Raw genomic sequence first — 11,994 nt, forward strand, 5'->3', positions numbered from 1 at the left:
ATAGTTCAATTATATATTCACAAGACAAGGAAAAGTGAGACATCTGTGCAGAACTAGAACTAGTTACAGTTGTGTCTTTAACTCCTTTTTTCAACTCTCCCCTTCTCTTTCTCTCACCCCATTCCCTCACTGCTCCCCCCCATGCTAATTCTGAACTCTTTGTGGAACCTCATTCTGAAGGTCTCTTCCTGATGTGTCAGGATTTGCACAGATATCAGTGACCAGGCCATCAATTTTTATCAGGAGAGGCTGAATAAGATGTGCAAAATATTCTGTACGGTTCATACAAACCATTTCCTGTGTAAATACTAACAGGGACCAAACATCTTTGTTTCTGGGAAGAACTGGTGGCACTGGGGTGAGGTGGCAGCTGCAGCAACAGTAGAGAGTCAGTTTGGTCTAGTAGTTAAGGCACCATCCAAGAAAGCGGGAAACTGTGAGTTCAAGTCCCACCTTAGCAATGAAAGCCAGCTGGGTGACCTTGGGCCAGTCACTCTCTCTCTTTCAGAGCAACTCATCTCACGGGCTCATGGCCGTGGGGACAACAGGAGGAGGAAGGTCTGTTGGATATGTTCACCACCTTGAGTTATCTGTGACAGCAATAAGGGCAGGTAATAAAAATAAAAATAAAAATAAAAAACAGTAGCAGCACCCGGTGTTCTGTTCCAGCCTACAACCGTCCCAGTTTGCGTGTCAAGGACAACCCCTTTTCTTTTTAAATCAATAGGCTGGAAAAAATCCAACCCTTTTATTTATAAACAGTTCAAAATAATGAAGACCTCAAAACAAAAAGCAGCAGAATATTTTCCTTAGCAAAATAATTAGTTCAAACAGCAAAACAAGAGTTAAACAAGAAGTTCAGCAAGAACATAAACACACTAGGATTTCCTTTGGAGTTCTTCGAACAGTTGCCTTCAGCAACCAGCACCACCCACACCTTCCCCTTTTATTAGCAGCCCCAAGGCGTGGCTTCTCAATGCCTTCTCCTCTTTTCGCTGAGTTGCCTCATAGACTTTCTCTGGTCTGCTCTGCTAAACTGCCTTCTACTTTGAGCGTCTCTGAATAGATTCATCTGTGAAGCCTCAGAGTTCAAATCCTCCTCCTCACACAACTGAGCCTCATAAAGAACACGATTGGAGGGGCCCGACTCTTCCTCTGAGAGTACTGTAATGCATCAGAGCCTCCCTCCGACACCGAAGCCTCTCCAAACCCCTCCTCCTCCTCCTCCTCAGATCCCTCGGACTCAGCTGCTGGGAGCACAGGCTGACACGGAATCACAACACCCAGTAGGAGCATGCATTGACACCAAAAGCTATGGGAAGAGGATGAAGGGAAGGCTCCGGGAAGATTGGAGAGTGAGCAAGCTGGCATAAAGGCCATGCAGAGGAGGGGGGCACTGCTTCCTTGTCCAGGCCTATTCAGTCTGTTAAATCAGCCCCAGAACAATCCAACCGTATTGGTGGGATGGATTTTGTTTCTGCTGAACCTCAGATGATCAGAAACAGTCTGGCAAAACTTCCAGCATGCAATCATTTTTTAAGATTCAATACAAAATTGGCTTTCTATTTCATGCAGAATCCCAAAACCCGGGTGGAGTAGTGGTTGTTTTTCCAAAATGTTTATTTGTTTATTATTTATTCTGAAACTCACTCCTTTTCATATAATGAATCTGGTTAGATCGTAACTACATGTAACATAATCAGGTCTGAAACACGCAAAATAACACAATCAGCCATTGTGTGATTGTGGGGGGGAAAAAAAGGGTCAGGCTGCTTTAATGAATAACAGAGAGACGCTGTGCTTCTAGAAGGTTAGAAGGACATCTAAATTATTTCCAAAATGCGTATCACCCTGCTATGTACATCTCGCTGAAATCAGTGGGACTGAGGTAGCATATAAAGGACTGGAAAAAGAAGAAACCATGCTACATCTCGCCAATCTGTCTGAAAAATAAAGAATAAATAAGAGTGATATCCCTATTAATCTAGTCTAAAAAATTGAAAGCATCAGACAACACTATTTTTATAATGAAATTTGAAGGTGCCAGGAGAATGTTCCAACGAGTGCCCAATGAGTGTCTTTTTTTAAAATTTTAATTCCATTTATATGCCGCCCTTCTCCGAAGACTCAGGGCGGCTTACAAGCTTAGCAGTAGCCTTCATTCTATGTATATGCCTGCTTATTAGGGCTTTCACCCACACCCCAGCGGCATTATTACAAAGTCAGCTTATTGCCCCCAACAATCTGGGTCCTCTTTTGGTAGAGTATCCTACAAGATGGTGTAAACACCCACCAGATCTTGCCTCCCCTCCATGTTACAGTTAGTCCTCTGCTTACCTCCATTCATTTAACAACAGTTTGAAGTTACAATGGCACTGAAAGAAGTGACTTACAACCAGTCCTCAAACTTACGATCCTTGTGGCATCCCACAGTTACGGGATCAAAATTTGGCTCCTTGACAACCGGCATGTATTTATAACATTTGCTGTTTGGGGAGGGGGGAAGTGTTTCATGTAACCACCTCCCCAGACAGCTTCCGACAAGCAAAGTCAATGCGGGAAAGTGAGATCTACTTAGCGACTCCATGATTCACTTAACAACCCAATGGTTTGTTTAACCTTGGCAAAACAGGTTGTAAAATTGGGCGTGACTCATTTAACCACCACCTTAGTTAGCAGCAGAAATTCTGGTCCCAGTTGTGACCAGAAAGCTAAGGACTATCTATCGAGGACTATCTATTCCTGGTGAATCACTAAGGGTCAAGGGGAGAACCTGTGAAGATCCTTCACACACACAGAGGGCGCCTGCCCTCTGGAACCAGCTGCCCGTGGAGCTCAGGACTGCCCCTGACCTGCGTTCATTCCGCCGGGACCTGAAGACTTGGCTCTTTGAGCTCTCTGGCCCAGGCTGAGAATTTTAACTGGGGTTTTATTTTCAGGGATAATTTAATCTTTTTAATTGTCTTTTAACTTTTGTATTTTGTACTGATGTGATTTTAAAATGCCCTGTAAACCTCCCTGAGTCCTTCGGGAATGGGCGGTATATAAATCTAATAAAATTAAAAATTAAAATTTAATTAAATCCTCGAGTCATGGCCCTAGCCAAAAAAAAAAAGAGGTTCACCACAAAAGATAAAATCTTTCACTGAAATTAGGCAGCTGCTTAATGCCAAATCAGATGATTTCTCCTTCTAGCTTGAGGTTGCCAGTACCTCCCCAGGCTTCCGAAATAAGAGTCCCTCATATCTCTGCATGGAAGGGAAGCTCAAGGTTTTCTGAACCATTAAACGAAAAGAAGAAGTAAGGCAGGAATTAGGGCTTCCTTTTAATTCTGCCTAAAAATGATACGGCAGAGAGACATTGGAACAACCTATCCGAAACTAACACATTTCAGATTTCAGACGATGCTTAGAAGAGTTACCCGGGCCTTTCTTTCCTTTTGTGCTTGTGTGTGTGTGCGAGAGAAGAATTGGATAAGCAAAAGTCTGGAATGCATAGCACGATAGAGGATATCCTGTCTTAAGGCCGTGGGTTGGATTGTGCCACGGTGCACTGATTTCCTCCCAGCTTAAGACTCCGGGGGGCTTAGAGGCACAGACTGCACACGGCCATGTGTGTTTGCATAAGGCAAAGGGAGAACAGATGTGCTCCCAGCTGTGCCTGGCTACTGTATGCTGACGGTGTGTGGTCCACAGAGGTCGTTCTGGTGAGCGCTTTGAAGGCTGCTGCTGGAACCGCTGTGGGAGACATCCTCAAGAGGGGGATGTGGGGGCCCCCTGGAGTTTGCAAGTAGCAATGCATTAAACCAGAAATGGACAGATTTCAAACTTGCGACAGCTACTTTGAGTTAGGGGGATTTGTTTTTCTCCAGAAACCTGAGATAAGCCTGACCTGGTTATAAACGTTATATCCTTAGAATGAAAAACATTATCCTCCCTGAGTTCCAGAAGAAAAAATTGCTCACATTTTTTTCATACCACAAGCCTTTTTTGTTTACCCAAATTTTTCTTTATTTCTGAAGTATAGTTTTATGTGCATTGACATTTGTATTTGTCACAGCTAATGATAAACTTCTGGAAATCAACATGCTTATCATTTGTCTGCAATTAGCTAGGAACATATTGGCAAATTTGCCTGTTCCTGCCTTAAACTAAAAGCCTATTTTTAAGGATGTCAAAGTTTTACAACTCATAATTTTCAGAACAAAAGTGTTTTGTTTATTACTATTATTGTTATTAATTCTTTTCTCTTTGGGCAACCCTTTGCTATTCCTGCATAAATAGTTTTTGTTTCTCCACTAGCTTCATTTAAGTTAGCTACTTTACCTACCTCCATCTTTTAATGTGTGTCAGTGATAGTTTACTTTTATATGCCTTGAACTAAGTGCAGTGCAGCTTCTTCTACAGAAACTGAATATTTCTGGCATGGAGATAATGATTTTAAAGAATTAGGTTTCCACAGATCAGTGTACAAATGTCAAACTCTACTTAAGCTGTCTCAAAAGCACGGGAAGAAAGGATAGTATGCAATGTGGGCTAAGCTGTTGACTAGGTGAGCTACATTTTTCATTTTATCTTAAGAACTAATTTGAACAAAAATGGTATTTCCTGCTCAAGTGAATATGTCAAATATACAGGGCAGGCTAGAAAGAGAAGGACAATCAGGACAGTGAAAAAACATAACACTGTGTGGAGTCTGAAGGAATGAGATTCATAATTTCCATATACAGGACCTACATTTTATTTGTATCCCTACTGTTTCTCTCTGGATTGGCTTACCTTTCAGTTGTGCTGGATTGCAACAGCTCGCCTATGCCCCATCCCCACCAATAGCAAATGGGGAGTGTGGCAATTGTCCAACCACTGCACTACACTGGGAGCGTTATAAGTGCTCCTATACAGGAGGGACGCGGTGGCTCAGTGGGTTAGGACACTGAGCTTGTCGATCAGAAGGTCGGCAGTTTGGCGGGTCGAATCCCGAGTGCCGCGTAACAGAGTGAGCGCCTGTTACTCATCCCAGTTTCTGCCAACCTAGCAGTTCGAAAGCACGTAAAAATGCAAGTAGAAAAATAGGGACCACTACGGTGGGAAGGTAACAGCGTTCCGTGCGCCTTTGGCATCTAGTCATGCCGGCCACATGACCACGGAGACGTCCTCGGACAAGCGCTGGCTCTTCGGCTTTGAAACGGAGATGAGCACCGGTCCCTAGAGTTGGAAATGACTAGCACACATGTGCGGGGGAACCTTTACCTTTTTATACAGGAAGAATATTGGATTGGTGAAAGTTGACTAATACTTCTTTTTCTCTCTATCCTGCATGAAGAACATAAGACCAGAAGCAGGACTGGACCCATCTAGTCCAGCTGTTTATTCTCACAGTAGTCAATCAACTGCACAATGAAGCCCACCACTGTCCCAGCAGATGGTCTTAGCAGCAGTCACACTTGCCATCAAGGCTAATAGTCAATGAGCTCTATGGGTTCAACTGTTGCAACCCATTGTCTGTTTGCCAGTCCATTTTCTCTCTTCCCCCCCCCTCTCTCTCTTCCTGCTACCTTCTTCAAAAGATGTGCAGTTCAGGTTTCCACATTTGGACTACCAACCTTCCAAACACCTTAAGGTAACATCACATTTTTTTTCCTGTATCGCTTTTTTATCATCTATTGGTGTCTGAATTAGGTGGTTCAACCAGACAGGGTTGCCCTAATGAAAGAGTGCATGCACAATTCAAATTAAGTTAATACCTGTTTAGTTGAAGCCCAGCGTATTAAAACAAACATTATGTAAAAGAAATAATTAAGTTGCATCCTCTAATTACCTAGCTAGGGTAAATTTTACTTAGTTTAATGCCTAGGGATTTTTCTAGTATCTCTAAAATGACCGAAAGGGATGTTATTATTCTTGAATTTAACACATGGGGGCGCATGCAGTCTTAGACCATGGAAATGCTGTTAAATTGTTAAGTATCATGGTTAAAAAAGTAGCTATCTGTTCCTAATGCAGGGATGACACTGTTAAATTTGTCAATCCTTAATCTTGCTTCTTTGTAAAAAGCCGTTTATAAGGTTTCTTTCCCTGTGTTAAGTGTAGAGAAGAAGGTAATAGAATGTCCATATAATATCTCCAAAGAGCAAATAGCTCTGAACATCGACAACATGAATGCAATATCATCCTTTTAAGATGGGTGCTAATAAATGCAGGAAAGACAAAAGACTTTACACAAAGCAGAATTAGCTGAATGAGTTCCTGTGGGGAAGCCTCCTGCAATATTATAAACATTTGACTGTTCTAAGTTTGCATTTTATTATGGTCCTTCATGTCACCTTTTGTTCACACACAAGGCTCTTGTGCTTTTAAAAGCTGATGAACAAAGAATTTAACTTGAGTTCTCCATGGCAGAAAAAATACCACATGCCAAATCTGCACTACATATTTTTAAAAGAAAGGCAATAGAAACGCGCCCCCCACCCCCAAATGTCAGCAACCAAGACTTTTAGAACCGTTCTCTCAAGTCACATCAGTAAACATCCTAACAGGGTAGATGATCCTAACACTGTAATGGACCCAGCCTCCCACTTTTATTAAATTTGGAATTTTGTTTGACATGTGTCTCTTTCTTTAAATCATGGTTGGATTTGTGGAAAGCGTTTTTAACTATTCCCCCATTCCCTCATCTAAATGAAAACGGTCATTGCCCCCATCTCGGAAGCTGGCATTTGTTCCCAAAAGCCATGGTTGACGCCAAAAACAGCTTTGAGCATAGTATGTGATATTTTTGTTGGGAACATGGCACATGGAGGTGAGTTTTTTTTTTTAAAAAAACAACAACAACTCTCCACATGCTGTGTCCAGATCCTGTTTCACATCCCAATCTTATTTTTAAAAACATAAACAAAAGGAGAGACATTTGAAACAGAATGTGCAGAATATCCCACAGTCGAAAGCTACTGAAAGATATGTATTGATGGCTAAGTAAACGTCTTTACCATCCGGTTGTTATTGTTGTTGTTGTTTTTTGCAGAGTAGCATGCTGTCTGAGTATTTGAGCCTTTGAGTATATCTTTTAGCAGTGCTCCAAGCTTTGCATCCGAGGTAGGTGTTATATTTTGAGTCAAATCATAGTAGTGTCATGACTGGCCAGGACTCTATCCTTGATTTGCCCTCATCCAAAACTTTTTAGCTGCAGCTTCTCTTGCTTTTTGATACTGTATGACAGGGGTCTTCAAACTTGGCCCTTTTGTGACTTGTGGACTTCAACTCCCAGAATTCCTCAGCCAGGCATGCCTGGCTGAGGAATTCTGGGAGTTGAAGTCCACAAGTCATAAAAGGGCCAAGTTTGAAGACCCCTGCCGTATGAAATCCATCAGCTTTTAAATGTGGTTTGTTCCATTACTGTTTAAAGGCTCTTAAACTGTGAGCACCAGAGTTTACTTTCTCTTCAGTTATTAATGGCAAGGAGTCATTCTTCGTGATGGTTGAGGTGAACCTACCAAAAGCAAGAAATTGGCACCCACGGAGGTATCTCTCAGGGCTTTCAACCTGTGAGACTAATTACTTCTCCTTTAAGATTCCAGACTGAGATCTGGCTTGTGCGTTGCTCTTGTCGGCTGGAGGCAGCTCCAGGCTCTGGGCCTAGGAAAATCTTGACCAAAGCCACATTTATAATGAGACAGAAGATCATTTTTAAAAATATTTTCTTCTGCATACTTTTGGAGTTTCCTTAATCTGCCTTGTCCAAGGAACCACTGAAACATTCACAAATACCATGAAGAGCACCCAATCTACTCTGGCTACACTTTCAGCTCCTTTTTTTTTAAACCTTTCCCCCTTTGAAAGCACAGGATGGCCTTAAAGCATAAGTGGCAAGTGGTAGCAGAAGAACTGAATATAGCTTTAAAATCCCAAACCTATCAATTGCTGTGAATTTCTCAGAACTCGCAATTTTTCACAGTGTCTCTCACAGCAGACTCCACCCTAGAGAAAAATCCAGGATCCTCTGAAATTAATGAATTTAAACAACTCTTTCTCCAGGCTCTGGTTTTATTTTCTTCTCCTGTAGGGAGCTTCTTCTGGACATGTTCACTTTATGTCTATTTTATCAACGGAAAATTTAGTTTGCTCGAATTCTGGAAGCATTCACTTTTTGCAATCATTTATGAGCAAAGAGTAAATGATCCCGTTAATAATAAAAATAGGAAAGTTCAATTCTCTTCTTTGTTCAGTTTAGGTTATGTTTTTCTTGTATATCCAGAAATTGAGGGGTTTATTATTTCTTGAGCAATACTTAGAAGGAAAGCAATGGGCATCCCTTGAGAGGCAAATAACAAAACATGTGTGACAACACCATCCTACAAATGCCGCAGCTCAGTGCTTTTTTTTTGTCATAGAATTTACTGGAACAGAGTTCCGGCACCTTTTTTTGACAGATTTTCCAAGTTTTAAAAGTAACTTTTGAAAATTTGATGTTTGGTCCACATGGACTTGAATCTCCCTGTCGAGCGTAGCAGATTGGTGGCAAAATCATTAAAATGCTGCATGTGGGCTGTTTGTGTGTCGAATCCGATGCATGCGTACTTCGTCCAACTGCTCAGCTTCTGGCACTGCTTGGCTTGTGATTGGTCACGTGGTCACGTGCTGAGTGCTTCCTGCGTGCGACGACCGTTATGTTTCGTTACACAACTGATGTCTGTGCATCTGTGTACAGTGATTGACTACGTGCGAAAGGTAAATAAAAAACAAGATGTGAGTTCCGGCACCTTTTTTCTTACAATAAAAGCTTATCTGTTTGCATCAGATGTCAGGAAGCAAGAATATAATAGTGGCATTTGTGTGGTGATGTCACTACATGTGTGTAAGATCTTCGGCATCAGTGTGATTCACTGGACCAAACGTAGCTAACTTTGCTCTTCTAGTTCTTTATGTAATCCCAAGGAAGAAATTACGAATATATTTTCCTGATAATATCTAAAGACATTATTAGATGCCAATGGTTAGAAGGTGGGTGAGGTGGTGAAAGAATTTGTTTTTTCCCCCTAAACCGATGCCAATTTTCCAAGCAGAATGTGTGCTGTCTGCTTCAGTTATTTCATTTAAGGCTGCTATCCTTCTACATATTTCTTCGGAGGAAAGCGCCATTGAACTCTCTTGCGTGCATTTGAACAGACGTGTTCTATAAGCAACCTGTCAGGACCCACCTCAATCCACATCTTAGGAAATAAGAACCCTTGGATGCAAGTTTAGTCCAAAAGGAAAATGTTGACTAGGATGGAATCGATTGTGGCAATACAAGACGGAATCTAACAAAGTTACATTTCAATCCCATATAAAGCATTCCCATTTCAACCCCCTCCCCTCATCCATTTGGTCAGGCTCTCATCATTTGCTTAGGTGTCAGGCCCTTCCGTGGGAAAGGGAAACTCTCCTTGTTTTTATTGTTATTGCTTCTTCCTTTTTCAGTTGTAAATGAAGATGCGATCCAAATCTGTGTCTCCCCCTCCCTCCCCCAGTTCAACCATTTCCCTGTTGTTTGAAGATCGCCTTAAGTAACTATCCTCTCCCCCCCCCCCCTTGGAAAGATGGCAGAATCCCCAGAATAAGCACATTGTTCTACCTATACATTTATGAAATGTGATATAAATGGATTCTGACACAACCTTTTGCCCAAGTGTTCGATAGCATAGATTATAGTATTTGTTAGTGGTTTTGTACTAAGCAAGTTATAGAGATGATTTTGGAAAAATCTGATAGATGAGGGTCCTCTTCTTCTGGAATCCTCATCATCAACTAAATATAATGGGCTCCTCTAGGTATGAACCACAGCTGAACATATCCTGATAATTATCTTTTAAGTAAGTTCTCTTGATGTTACCTAAAGCTATCTTTAGCTGATCCAGCTTTAAGGTAGTATTTTCCTTCTGATCCTGACACGGGATGAATGATGTAGCAAACCTCCCTTGTGATGTGGTTGCTGAAGTGTTCAGCTTCTATTGCTCATGTTTAGGCTGTTACCAGCACCCCCTCCCCTGTCTTTTAAAAGCGTTCCAGATCTGGGTTTAAAAAACATCAGTGCAGAGGTGATGCATAGAAAGCCAATTTGAGCAGGGCTCTGTCAGCTGTATTTTAGCTAGTTGTGTCACCCATATTACAGATGCTTCGTGGTTTCTGCTGATGGGGTTTCACTGTTTTTATTGCTTTAAGGGCAGGGTAGGAAGGTGGCACTGATTTGCCAACATGGCATTCCTTTCGCAGTCTAGTTGCAGATGTAGCACTCCTCCATAACTATTTTCTGTTAGCCAGGCTGTTTTTGGACAAAGGTTTAATGGCCTTTCAGAAGCTCTCTAGTCAGAAAAAGCACTCCACACCTTTGCCTTGAGAAACGTCTAACTCAGACATTCTAAGCACTCAATTGCGTTTGCCCATCGCCAGCCCAGCCCATCATATTTTCAGGAAGCAGTTGGTGTTTGCCAGGTGAAAATCAACCAACCAACCATTAGCTGGTCCTGCATGAAAATCAGCCTGCCGCTAATAGGGATCGGCAGTAAGTACAGTGCAGTTTATGGTGGTGTAACTCTCTGCCAGAACATGGGGTGCAGGAAAGCACTTCAGCAGAGTTATTTTTATTGTCTTTTGTTGAATCTACAGCTAGGGTGTTCTGGACCCGAAAGACAGAATATTTCCTGGGGTGAGTGGTAGGAGCAAAAAAAAGAGAAAAGCATCGTACTATTGGAGTTATGTTTCTATTTTTAATTTTGAAATCTTGACAGAATCTATTTTAACAGTTCCTGGAGCCGCTTCTGTCCATGATTGCTGAAAATGGACAGCATGGTGCTTTACTATTTTGAGATGGAAAACTGTAGGGTAAACTTTCTGTGGGCATATCCCAGTTAAGATCTCTCCTGCATTTGATTGGAGACCTGAGAACATTTAAAGTTCTATTTAAAGATAGGCTTTTAAAAAACTGATCTGTGCAAAGGGGGTCTATATGGTACAGATGGGAGACCACACAATCCCTCCGTCCCACCAGTTTCTAGGAAGACTATTTTTAAACACTGGTTTAGTGTTCAAACCAATTTCAATGCAGTGCAGAGGGAGTCTCCCTTCTGCTTGCAACACAACCTCATGAGGAAAGGAGGGTGTGTGCTGTTGCGAGTTGCACTGGTGTGGGTATGAGGGAAAGCATATGGCACACTGGAAGTCTCTTCCCCACTGCATCGTACAATCTAAGTGGCATAAGGAGTTGAGCCATACACAGAAGTTTCCCTCCCCACACAACACCCCTGTGATTCTCAGCTGATAGGTATATGTGTGGAGCGGGGGAAGGTTGCATGCTATGATGGGAAGACTTGTGCTTCATCATACTGTAGAGGATGAGGATCTGTGGTTCAGCTTGGATCAGCAGGCTACAAACCAGAATCTCTTGGACAGACCTGGAAAGATGCTAACCCTGATCATAGTAGAAAAATGCAAAGAGACTTAAACAGCTCCAACAATGTGTGTGATATGTGTGCTCTGTTAATGTTAAAGCCTGCAACTCTGACCCTTTGTCAACTAAAAGTTGCCCTCTTCTAAACTAAACTTTGTTAAACTCAAGTAGACAAGGGGCAAGTGGTTTTTCAGTAGGTGATGCATGACAAAGCTCTAAATCAGTGATGAGAAATCTAAGGCACGTGTTTTGGGCGACACACCAGCATTCACCAACATCTGACAACAACCATTTTTGAAAGTACGACCTGTTCTTGCACAATATTCGAAGGCTGTGGAGGCCGCCAAAGAGCATTCTCTGAAGCTGCTTCAAGAACAAAGGTGTAGTTGAGTCTGGCACTGCGTTACAAGAGGGAGGAGTAAAGAGAAACATCAGCCTTGAATCGATGCTATGCAAGGAGCGGAAGGGAATTTCTCTAATTTCTTCTTGCATTTTCAGATACTTACGCAGACTATGTTTTAACACAATAACAGAGTTGGAAGAGACCTTGGAGGTCTTCTAGTCCAACCTCCT

The sequence above is a fragment of the Vipera berus genome (genome assembly GCF_964194415.1).
Source record: "Vipera berus genome assembly, chromosome: 2".
Classification (NCBI taxonomy): domain Eukaryota; kingdom Metazoa; phylum Chordata; class Lepidosauria; order Squamata; family Viperidae; genus Vipera; species Vipera berus.